Raw genomic sequence first — 13,537 nt, forward strand, 5'->3', positions numbered from 1 at the left:
GGAAGGTTTTACCCCCTTAATGATCAGGCCATTTTTTGCAATTCGGCACTGCATTACTTTAATGAAAAATTGTGCAGTCGTGCATTGCTGTACCCAAATACAATTATTGTCCTTTTTTCCCCACAAATAGAGCTTTCTTTTGGTGGTATTTGATCACCTCTACGGTTTTTACATTTTGCGCTATAAACAAAAAAAGAGAGCGACAATTTTGAAAAAAACACAATATTTATTTTACTTACTGCTATAAAACATTACCAATAAAAAAATTGTAAAAATATTTTTTTATCAGTTTAAGTTAATTTGTATTCTGCTACATATTTTTGTTAAAAAAATCCCAAAAAGCGTATTTTAATTGGTTTGCGCAAAATTTATAGCGTTTACAAACTACGGGATAGATTTTTTGACTTTTTAATTTTTTTTCTTTTTATTAGTAATGGCGGTGATCAGGGATTTTTAGCGGGACTGCGACATTGCGGTGGACAGATCGAGCCACTAACTGAAATTTTTGACACTTTTTGGGGACCAGTAAAAATAATACAGTAATTAGTGCTAAATATTATGCACTGTTACTGTATAAATGACACTGACAAGAAAGGGGTTAACACCAAAGGAGTTACATGTATGCATAATAATGCTTACTAACTGTGTGGGGGGGGGGGGGGCTCTGTGACAGGCACAGAGAGAGATAGGTGCTTCAGCTTAGATGAAACTCATGATATCTCTCTGCTTGTGTGATAGAAGACTCGCCTGCTTTGTTTACATCAGGCTCGCTGACTCCCACTGTGTCTAATCACAATGGAAGCGCGGTCTCGCCGGTGCGCACGCCACTGAGACTGCGTGAACACATAATCCTAAGTCATAAAGCCTATTGACCTTGACAGAAACTTTTTTTTGAGTAGCAATAAAGCAGAACAGCTTATAAATTCATGACCAGGTAAAGCATGCACCTACAGCATGCACATTAATAAAATCTTGGGTTTGTGTGGATTTCCTCCTTCATCTAAAGTGGCACTGGTCATCTGGAGAGTAACATATCCAGGGAATTCATTCTACAATAAAATAGAAATATGGGTGCTGCTAATGCTGACTTGATTTTTAAGGGTGCAGGCAGGAAGTTTTTTTTTCATAGCAATCCTGGTTGCACTACTTTGTAAGTAACTGGAACAAGCATGCCCCTTCTCCCCTTTAAAAAAACAAAAAAACAAAAGAAAACATGCCTGACACATAAGGAATTCAGGATTGATCAGTGACAATTGTAGGGGCCATTTAATGTGATAAAGCAGGAATTCAGTACTGGCCATGTGCTGTAGGAGGGAGGGGACCCTTAAAAATAGGTCTCAAAACACTTTTCCAAAACATTGCACTAGACATTCAACTAATAATGGCTTTGTTATTTGACAGTATCCTCACTAAAGGGTGGGATACCAGCAGTGTGTGTTGTCAGTGTGTAGGCAGGTTCTTACAGGTTGTAAAGGGGTTGAGCTAGGCTGTGCATTTTCCTGGGCATTTCTGAGCTCTGCCCTTCACAATGTGCTGTCAATAAAAAGGAGGAAGGCTCTGCGTGGGAGCTCTCTGCTGTGGCCTGCTTTGGAAGGAATCAAGAGCCCAAGCCTAAAGATGTACAGTAACTACTAACAATGAACTCGGGTAGTTCTCCTGATCCAGGACTCTACTACAAATGAATGCTCACCTTTGGGAAGGTATGCACCAGGCAACCTGGGTTTAGTTAGGAAGGAACTGTTTTTGCACTGTTGGACTGTATTGTGTAGTTGTCCAGTAAAGTCTTACCTGTTTCATGCCTAGTCTGAAGTTATTCAAAGAGCTGCATGGAGGTACATGGTGTATCGGGAAGAACAGGGCCTGTAAGCATATGCGGGGGTGAAGAGGAAGGAACGAAAGAACCACAAAGGGTTAACTGAGCAAAAGAGTTGTCGGGAAGTGTGTAGTTGCTAGCTATGGTTAACCATGGATTGATGGGAATGTAATAGCAGCCAGACAGCAGAGGGTGGTACCAAGCATGGGTGACTGGTTCTCTGGTAGGGAGGGGGGGTCAAAGTTCTCGCTCCTTCCCTAGTGGTCAGTTCCCCCAAAAGCAATCAGACTGAACCCGCAGCAAGAAGACCCAGTGACCAAGCCGCAGGTAAGGGAGAGCTGAAGGAGTTCAATTAAGTGCACACATGAGGTCTGTGCTTAGTGCACAGCTGGGCCCCATTTAGTCAGTGGCAGATTAAGGCTGGATTGGTGGAATGGGATACAAGCTTAGCAGTGTTGGTGTGCAGTATAATGGGAGTGATTTACTGTAAAAATCTGCATGACGTTGCGTAGCTGCACAGATGTACAGCTTACTTCTAATCTATCGTACCGCATAATGTTGATTTTCACATCACCACAGCCCTGCCTGGTCCTGGGCATTGGTGAGCGCCTACATTAGAAGAGGTACCCCCATGTGCAAGGTGAATAGGCCCTGGCCACAATCGTGTGTTTGAGTAGCTTAGAGACAACTGACTATGCTTTGTTAGTGACATTGTCAGCCCACACCATGTAAGCAGTTTCATTAGAATTACATTTGAGAAAATATGCAATGCTAAATTTGTTTCATAATGTCTATCATCTAGTGTGCACACAGATGAAAGACTCATGCCAATTTAAAATACTTCATATAAATCATAATACACTGGTGACATTTATATTTAGTCATTCAAAAGTTTCTTTTTGTTTCACCAGCCATTTTATATTCCACAATGAATTCATTAACAGGCTTTAAGCCGTGATCATTTACAATTTATTCTGAATGATACCTTACCTGTTAATAAGTTTCTCAGTCACCAATTAAGAAGTGTTAAAAATGCTTATTAAAACCTGAGAACCAGGATTTCTTTTTTACACATTTTACTGCAGTGGAAAGATAGCCCTGAGATATTTGGTTATATAAAATTAAATTCTATCAAGGTGTGCCTTAATTAAATTGCTTTACCTGATATTTGCCTATATTTATTATTTAGGGCAAATATTGCTGATGTTTGCCCTGATGTTTAATATTTATCTATGAAACCTAGACTAAAGTGCTCTAACCTTATATTAAACACACAAAAAGTTTTTTATATAAGGGTCCTTTCACACGGCCGCTCAGCTGCTTTCCGTGTGTCCGCAAATCATCCTATTTTTTTGCGGATGATTTGCGGACATCAATGTAAGTGAATGGCACTGCGGGTGTCAGCGGAATACCATCCGCTGACACCCGATTTTCCTCCTGTCAGTTCTGTTCCGTTTTTACAAATGGAACAGAACCCATTTTTTCTTCCGTGTAAAACACGGAAAGGAAGGAAAATCGGATGTCAGCGGTGTTATCCGCTGACATCCGCAGTGCCATAGACATACATTATGTCCGCATATCATCCGCAAACGGATGGGATGATATGCGGGCACACGGAGCGGATGACAGAAATGTCATCCGCTCCGTGGAAAAAAAAAAAAAAAAGTCCCGCAGCGGACCTTTCACACGGAGCGGCCGTGTGAAAGGAGCCTAAAGGAAAATAAATCAAAGATTGTAATCTCTTTCACACCATAATAATTATACATGGGTGGTAGTGCTACACATGAAAATAAATAATAATCATAATTGTTTTAATAAGATCAGAGAAAAGCTTAAATTTGGAGTAGCTTTAAAGTCATGCTACAGCCTCTTTGTAGCTTCGAATCAATCCATTCTGTCTTTTATATTACAAAAAAGGATATTAATGCATCAAACAATAGTATAGGAATAATTTCATGCAAGTGTTTGCTTTATGTCTAAACTTGAAATGGATTTTTGTAAATAAACATTAGATTTCTCATCAGATTTTACTTACTGCAACCCCCAGCCTCTTGGAAGCAACATTTGAACTTTCTAATCAGTGCTATATAGCGTTTCATATTGAGGGATGAATTTATGTAAATATACAAGAAATATTATGTTTAAACTAAGAACTATAAACTATGTTTAACAGTGTTTAGAATTAGCTCAGTTGTCTAAATCAGCCTTTGTCAATCTGTTTAACGTGAAATAAAACCTTAAATTGATATTAATTGATATTAAAGTGGTTTTAAAGGATTTCTTTTTTTTTTTAAACAAACATGTCTATACTTTTCTGTACCTTGCAAAAGAATTGCATTAAGTGGCCCCTGATCCTCCTCTTCTCGGGTCTCTTGCTGGCTTTCCTGGCTCCTTCTCTCTTGCTAATGTTCTAAAAGGAAACAGATTCCCATAGGGGCACTCATGTGGGCCCACCCCCAAGACCCACTGATTCCCATAGGGGCACTCGTGCGGGCCAACCCCTGAGACCCACTGCTGCATCCATTAATATAGACAGTGGGACTCAGCCCCGCCCCCTCATCATTGGAGTTTTTTGACAGGAGTTTGAGCCAATGCCCTCCCCTTCTATCAATCTGCCCAATGAGGAGGGAGACAGCAGCAAGAGTCACTGCTCTCATGCACATCTCTTGACCAGATTGGGCTCAGGCAAGAAAAAAAAGGGGGACTGGGGGGGACCCCTCAGCAGAGAACATTTTTTACCTTAATGCAAAGAAAGCATTTGGGTAAATAAAACCTTAAGGCTTTATAATCACTTCAAACCCATAAGCAAGCATTTTAATTTATTGTAGTTTACCAGTTCTTAAATGTGATGGCTGCATTACTTCTCTTTTCTTTAAGCTTTTTTCGATTATTTTTATCTGATAACCAGGTCAGTAAACTACTTCCTGTCCTAAGGTGTCTTAGATGAGAACGTAATAAAAACATTTTTGGATAGCAATCTGGGAAGGGGGTAGTGTTAGCTGCACTAGCAGATTTCAATGGACCTGACTCAAGAATTAAAGCCAAACTCCAGCTAACACTTTAAGCAGTTAGAGCAACATTTTTTTTTTTTTTGCCTTTAGGGATAGTGGTTTTATATAAATAAATAAAAGCTGACCATTGTAAGCATCTCTTTAAGTGTTAAATGGTCTGTCTCAATCCTCTAACTGACACTTTTTCTGGACAGCTTGGTCTGTTAAAGAAAGTTGAAAAATAACTGACTTACTGGCCAGATCACCAGATTAAAATAAAGGAAAATAGTCTAAAAAGGAAAACTAACGAAACCATGACATTTAAAAAGCTGTAAGTTGCAATATATAAAACGTTTTTGTTTTTTAGGTTTAACACTGCTTTAAAATAACTACATTAGCATGATGTTTGATGATTGCTTCTGATATTTGTGGACGTTTGTAGAAGAATCCCCCCCCCCCCCCTTATAGATATCTAAAAAGTTATTATTGACATTAGCAATTTCTGAGGGGTAGAAATTGCTTTAGCAACCTCTTAAGAAACCCTGGGGTTCCATGGAAGCCTGGTTGCAAAGTCTGGTCTAAATCATCCAGAAAGATACAAGTTTTCTCACAAAGTTATATTATTTTCAAGGGAAGATGGCAGTGGGAGTGACACTGACAAATGATATTCCAACATTATCTTTACCAACTAAAAAGGTTGTGGCTGTGATAGAAAGCAGTGCCAGAAGAAGACAATATATCAGTAGAAGCAGCAGAAAAAGAAATGTTAAAATGGTGAGTTCTAGCTTTTGAAACTATTTCACTACTCATTATGAAACAGATCATTAAAAAAGATCTAATCTGGCCAGAGATGGTTGAACCCATCAAAATAGATCCCATGTAAAATATTGTGTATATACATATTAACTATACTATTCTGCATTTTAGAATCACTGTTGTGTAACACCTTGGGCATAAGGTATTGCATGGTGCTCTTTATAAAAAAAATTAGAGCAGATCATTTCAGTTACTTTGAATTTAATTTGAGTTTATAATCACTAGTTGTAGTTGGATTTTGTAAAGCTGCTGGTATTCTATACAAAGACCCATGTGTACTTATCATGCAAGCTTCAAAAAGTGCACAGCCATATAACACAAATTATTTTTTAACTGCATTTTTTAAGAAGTCTTTGTTTTTTATAAATATTAAAATGTTCATCCAGACAATATTTTACATACGTTTTGTAATACCAAAGATTTTCAGAATGAGGTGGTAAGTTAAAAGGAAGACAGAAAGTTTCATTGTTATGTAAATTGTATGATAAAAATACATTATATGAATAAACATGATTAAGTTTAACCAGCTGAAGTTTTAGTTTTATCCCTGATCTGAAAAAATAAAAAAAAATAAAGAAATCAGGTCTTGAAATGGAATGTGTTAATTGGTATCTTGCTTGTTAATTAGGTTTCACTGACACCTTTTCTCTTTTCTTTGCTTTTTGTTTAATGAGCTCCCTTGTTGTATTAGATATTAGGTAATTAACTAAAACAAAAAAATGTTTGCGGACCTATTTCAAGTCAATAATAGGATATGTATTAAATAGAGCACAAGTTTCATTAACTGGATCATTGCACTTCAATAATGTTTAATCAATGGACCATAATATATTTTTAGAATAAGTGTTTTCAATCCCAGACTATTAAAATAATAACAAAAACTAAGAAAGCATCCATGTTGTTGCTTTCACATAAATCAGTTGAATTCAGTAAAAAGGCAAAAAAAAAAGACTTTGGGGAAACTATAGAAGCACATTTTCGCATCAACAACCTGGAAAGGAGCTTGGACATTACCCATCAGGCGCTGGCAGGGGCCAGCATAGAGGAGGAAGGAGTAGAGGAGACGCAAGTAGCAGAGGTACGCAGCTGGGTGACTGTTAGGAAGGTTAGTGGGATAAGAGGCAGGGAGGCCAGTCCTGAGTTGGTACACCCTAACATATTTGCCGAGTTGCAGGTTGAGGGGGATATCAGCTCAGGGGTGGCAGAGCTGGAGCATGCACCCTCCCCCAGCTGCCAGGGGAGGGGCGGCTCCAGGAAGAAGGGGGGCCGTAACACAGGAAAGGTTAGACAGGTTGTGGTAGTTGGGGACTCAATTATCAAGAGGACAGAGAGGGCAATCTGTAAAAAAGATCTCGGTAACCGAACAGTATGTTGTTTACCGGGCGCCCGCGTTCGGCACATCGCAGATCTGGCAGACAGATTATTGTGCGGGGCTGGGGATGACCCAGCGGTCATGGTGCATGTGGGCACTAATGACAAAGTAAAAGGTAGGTGGAGGATCCTAAAGAACGATTTCAGGGACTTAATAGATTGAGGAAAAGGACCTCCAAGGTGGTTTTCTCTGAAATACTGCCTGTACCTCGAGCCACACAAGAGAGGCAGAAGGAGATTAGGGAACTTAACAAGTGGCTGAGGAACTGGTGTAGGAAGGAGGGGTTTGGATTCCTGGAGAACTGGGCTGACTTCTCAGTCGGCTACTGGCTCTTTAGTAAGGATGGGCTGCACCTTAATGGGGACGGTACAGCTCTTTTGGGGAGATAGATGGCCACCAAGTTGGAGGGGCTTTTAAACTAGGAGACGGGGGGGGAGGGCTCAGAAGTAGAATCAGTCAGGAGGGAGCAAAGGACTGAAGGCAGTTGTAGGGTCAGCATCGACAGTAGGTCCACAACGTCAATTGGCAGGTCTGTGCGGGAGAACCTCAGACCAAACAGGAATAAACATAACCGCCAATCACGTTTAACTTCCGTAAAACTAAGAGGGGTATATGCTAATGCCAGGAGCCTAGCTAATAAAATGGATGAATTGGAAATGTTAGTACATGAGGATGACATAGACCTTGTGGGAATAACAGAGACTTGGTTCGACCCCTCACATGACTGGCTGGCCAATATCCAAGGGTATTCGGTGTACCGGAAGGACAGGGTAGGAAAAAGAGGGGGAGGGGTATGTCTCTATGTCAAGAACAATATAAAGGTGATAGAAAGGAGTGACATTACGGATGGGATGAGCATGGATTTAGAATCTGTGTGGGTTGAACTCCATAGGGAAGGAGAAAAGGGAAAAGTAGTTGTAGGGGTTTGCTATAGGCCACCTAACCAAGAGGAGGAGGTAGAGCTGGAATTTTTAGCACTAATGGGTAAAGTGGCAAGATTGGGATCAGTCATCATATTGGGGGACTTCAATTATCCCGACATTGACTGGGAAGAGGGGACTGCACACTCACAGAAGGCATGTCTATTCACGGAAACCTTACAGGATAACTACATGTCACAGTTGGTGGATTCCCCTACCAGAGAAAACGCAGTCCTGGATCTATTGATCACTAATGACCCAGACCTAATCTCGGAGGTAGGAGTCCAGGACAACCTGGGCTCTAGCGATCACAGGATGATCACATTTAGTATAAATAACAATATAACAAGGCAAGTGGGGAACATAAGAACCCTAAATTTCAGAAGGGCAAACTTTCCAAAATTGTACTCATTGATGGAAAGGGTAAACTGGGACCAAACCTTGGGATCACTGACCACAGAGGAAAAATGGGAATGCTTTAGGAACATATTAAGCAAATGCATCTTGCAGTGCATTCCTATGGGAAATAAATTTAGAAGAGACAAAGCCAAACCTGGCTGGCTAAACCGTAGCGTTAAAGAACTTATTAGAGGGGCAAAGTATCGGCTTTCGACTAATACAAGGAGGCAAATAAGAAAAGTAAACAAGAAATCAAGATGGCTAAAAACAACTTTGAGAGACAAATAGCGGAGGATAGTAAAAAAAAAAACAAAATATATCAACAGCAAAAAAACTAGGGCAGAGCATATTGCACACATAATTAACGATGATGGGAGGATGGTTACAGAGGACACTGAAAAGGCAACCCTGCTGAATGCTTTTTTCTCGTCAGTCTTTACACAGGAAAAGGAGGGGTACACTGACCATGACTGTATGGTTAGTAGTAATAGACAGGACTTGCCACTATGGCTAACAGAGGGTGAAATCAGGGAAAGGCTGGATAAACTTAACACAAACAAATCACCAGGCCCGGATGGCGTACATCCGAGAGTACTCAAGGAACTCAGTAAGGTTATATCTAGACCACTGTTCCTGATCTTTGCTGACAGTATTAGGACAGGAGATGTACCAGGGGATTGGAGGAAGGCTAACGTGATTCCGATATTCAAAAAGGGCCAGAGGCATATCCCGGGAAATTATAGGCCTGTCAGTTTGACATCAATAATAATGTAAACTTCTGGAGGGGATGATAAGGGACTATATAGTAGAGTATGCTAAAGACAACAACATCACCAGCAGTAACCAGCATGGGTTTACAAATGGGCGTTCTTGTCAAACCAATCTCTTAACATTCTACGAGGAGGTGAGCTGTGAGCTAGACAGGGGCAGACCAGTGGATGTGGTGTATTTGGATTTCACTAAGGCGTGTGATACAGTTCCCCACAAGCACTTAATTTATAAAATAAGGTCTGCAGGTATCGACAGCAGGGTTTGCTCTTGGATACGAAACTGGCTAAAAGGCCGTGTCCAAAGGGTGGTAATAAACAGTGCATACTCAGACTGGTCTGAGGTAGTAAGCGGGGTGCCCCAGGGCTCAGTCCTGGGACCAACCTTGTCAATTTATTCATAAACAGCATTGAGGACGGGATCAGTAGTTTGTTATCAGTTTTTGCAGATGACACAAAATTCTCCAGGGCAATAACTGCACAGCATGAAGCAGATATCCTACAGAATGACCTGGACAAAATTACGGAGTGGGCAACGACATGGCAAATGAGGTTTAACGTGGAGAAGTGTAAGGTTTTGCACTTGGGGACTAAAAGCATAAAAACACAATACACCTTAGGAGGGGAACCCTTGGGGGAATCAAAAATGGAGAAGGATCTGGGAGTCTTGGTTGATGATAGATTAGGCAACAGCATGCAATGTCAAGCGGCAGCTGCCAAAGCCAGCAGATTATTAGCATGCATAAAGAAAGGGATGTATTCCAGAGATAAGACTATAATCCTTCCACTTTATAAAACTCTGGTCCGACCGCATCTGGAGTATTCTGTCCAGTTCTGGTCGCCAGTCCTCAGGAGGGATGTGTTGGAGCTGGAGAGAGTCCAGAGAAGGGCAACTAAACTGATTAGGGGGTTGGAGAAACTTAACTATGAAGAGCGGCTGCAATCGCTCGATTTATTCTCCCTGGAGAAGAGACGTCTGAGGGGGGACACGATAGCAATTTATAAATATCTTAATGGGGATCTCAGCTTAGAAAAAAAGCTGTTCATTCGAAGGAATTGCAGGAGGACTCGAGGACATACAATGCGATTAGAGGAGAAGTGTTTTAACCTCAGGCAACAAGGAGGGTTCTTTACTGTTAGGGCTACAAGATTGTGGAATTGTCTACCACAAGAGGTGGTTTCTGCGGGTAGTATGGTGGCTTTCAAAAGACTCTTAGACTTACATCTCAAGGATCAGGACATTAAGGGCTATGTTAGATGATTACAGCCACACACACCTACACAGGTTGAACTGGATGGACTATTGTCTTTATTCAACCTCACCTACTATGTAACTATGTAACTATTTTAAGGGGACTCTGTTGCTAAATAAATGTGCTAGTAAAAGTAACTGTAATCAATATTGTAAAAACCTTCATCAGAAACCTTCATCTTCCACTCTCCATGGTACCAAACACTGCCCTGCTCAAATGAACTCTCTGACTGAAGATTTTTTAAAATTGACACTTCCTGGAATGTCAGAGTCACAGTGTGGCTCCTCCTGTCTATAACACATGCTTGCGAGCACACCATGGATCATCGAATTGCAGCATTCTATTACATTATGTCCTCTATGATGTGATCGTTCTTCTATAAGGATTTTGGACACTATCTGATCCATGGTGTGCTGGCAAATATGTGCACGTGACCTGTGATGTCTCCAGTTCCAACTGGCTGTTGCTTTAGCAGCTGCTAATCCTAAGCCTTATTCATGAAAGTTTGCAATAAAAATGTTGACATTTTCTCCTGTCTACCTCCAAATCACTACAGGACAGAGTAAGAATGTGGAGGCTGGTCGAAGGAACCATTGGGTACATTAGGAAATAAAGTATCTGAAAACTCAAGGAAGTGTTGGTTTCAGCAAAATGTCAGCAGAGGATTTCTTTTGATCAGAAAGGCATTTGATGGCATGGACATAAGTATGTATTTGCAACCTAATTTACAACTACTTTTTCTACTGGCACATTTATTTAGGTGGCAAAGTCACTTTAAAAGTGTACGCCAATCAAAATTAAAACTTGCCATCATAATAAAGGCAAACTTTTTTAAAATTAAAATAAAAAAAGAGGTTCCTGGCTCAACACCATTGGAGATTATCCTATTGCATATGGGAGGGATACATTGCCGTTTGCTTCATGCATTTCTACCTATTGAGCCACGGCCTAAGCCATTTTCTTTCTTTTGTTTTTTTTTTTTGCTTTCCTTGTCTTGTTAAATGATTTGTGCCTGCTATGTCTTGATACTTTGAGTTTGACATCTTTTGATATTGTTTGTATTCGGCATTTGTTGGTTTATTGTTTCCATAACAGTTCTTGAATTTTTCTTATTGTTCTCAACAAAATAAAATAAAATCATTTGAAAACTAAGGTAAAAAAAGGTTATACTTACGTGCTCTGTGCAACAATATTGCAGAGAGAGGTCTTGTGGGCTCCGGAGGAGCTGTGTGCTATGGGGGCACCCATGCAGTGGGCTCCAGAGCTGGAATGTGTGCATCTATAGACACACACAGCACAGTTTGACCATGCCCCACCCCTCCTCACAGGATTTGACTGACAGCAGCAGAAGCCTATATCTCTTGCTGCTCTCAGAGTCTCCTGTGAGACCAGAAAGAGTGCAGCATCGCTGATTCTGGGACAGTGTTGGAGCACCAGAGGAGAAAATTAAGTCAATTCATTGCACATCCATAATTCTTACATTGATCCCCTTCTAAACCATGAAGCTGATGTTTGGGTTTCACTATGCTGGCAATTATTCTTCACATTGTACGTTTTCACTGGCTATAAGCTTTGCAAATCCTTTGAAAGTTAAGTGATTCAGATTTTACCAGTTACATATATATTTGGTAGGCATAACTTATAAAAACAATCTCAATTCCCAAGAGTCATGCCACAAGTCATATTAACAGTTTTCTGAAAAGGTTGTGGTCAGTCATTAGGAGAGTAACATGAATCTTCAGTCACTTCGGTAGAAAGGTGTCAATTGACATAAGGTGATCATTTTACTCTCCAGGGTGATACAATTTGATTGGGAAATAATTTTATGTCTTAAAGCAAGTAACTTATAGTATTTTTTCTAGATGATTGCTACTGTTTTCCCCCAAGATAAACAGAAATCATGAATATCATCTTACTTTTTTCTCCCCCCTCTTCCACAACTTTATGCACATCTGGTAAATATTAAAGTTACATTTTGAAGAAACATGTTTTGGTATTCTAATTGCACCTGCATATCTAACTGCCTTGGGAGAGGAACAACAAGTAGGAAATTATAAACATAAAATGCAGTTGTCCTTCCTGCCTAGCTTCCCGACCTAAGGAAATCAACCAGCTCCTGCCTTGGATCTATACTTAACTTCATCCCATGTCTTAAGTCTTCCAAAATGTTCTTTTTGCTAGCCAACCCATTGACTGACTTCATAGCCTTAAAGCTAAGACATTTTTTAGATTTTGAATGGGGTGAGGTTAGATATAATAACTTATATCTATGTTCTTGTTTTGTAGATTTTACTACTTCCTCTCTCTGTGACATAAGAGAAAGTAAGATGGCCTTAATAGAGACACAACAGTAAAAAATAAAAAAATAAAAATGCCTGATAACAGTTATATCCCTTCCCCACTCCAGTAATGAAAGTACTTTTATTGCTGTCTTAAATCGCTTTCCTTGAAGAAACAGAAATAAAAATTGTTTGATACCTTCCTTTGCTTACTAGAGTTCTACTTTAACCAATTGAGTCCCAGCACCTTTTTAAAAGGAGATTTAGGGAAAATGATGCATGAGGACTCAAGAGGATAACAGCCCTACAACTGTAGTGTGAAACTGTTTTAAAAATAAAAAATTACACTTTCACCACAGAAATAATAATTTCCAGTGTATTCAGTATAAGGATTTTTCCAGTAAAGAGTTATGTGCGCCTTTAAGCTTTGATGATCTTTCCAGAGGCACCTGTGCAAAGTCAGAATGCCCCAGCTCCAATGCTAACATGAGTTCCAGTACTCATAGTCCTACCCTTTTTGACTGCCTAGGGCATGCTTAGATTAAGGGTGAGGCATTGCAAAGATTGTTAAAGACCCCAAGAAGAGTAGTAATGCTGAATGCATGGCACTCTGTGGCTAACAATGGGTGTGGTTAATTGTTTTAACAGTGGCACAGGCATAAAGGGGTATGGTTAAATAAAACAAAAGCTTTCTTGTACCCTTAAAATGTGTTTGGTTTGCTGTGCCACACTTAAAGTGAAAGTAGACTCTGCTATCTTTTTTAGCCAAGGAAGCTGTCATCTTGGCCTCTGTTTAGCCTTCATCTGCCATGATGCTGCACATGTGATCAATTATGACACCAGCCATTCGATTGCTTGACAGTTTGGTTAAGAGCACACCCAATGTGACAGTTACATTCCCAGCACGTGCCGAAAATGCAACTGTTTT

The sequence above is a fragment of the Pelophylax lessonae genome (genome assembly GCF_965119305.1).
Source record: "Pelophylax lessonae genome assembly, chromosome: 2".
Taxonomy (NCBI): domain Eukaryota; kingdom Metazoa; phylum Chordata; class Amphibia; order Anura; family Ranidae; genus Pelophylax; species Pelophylax lessonae.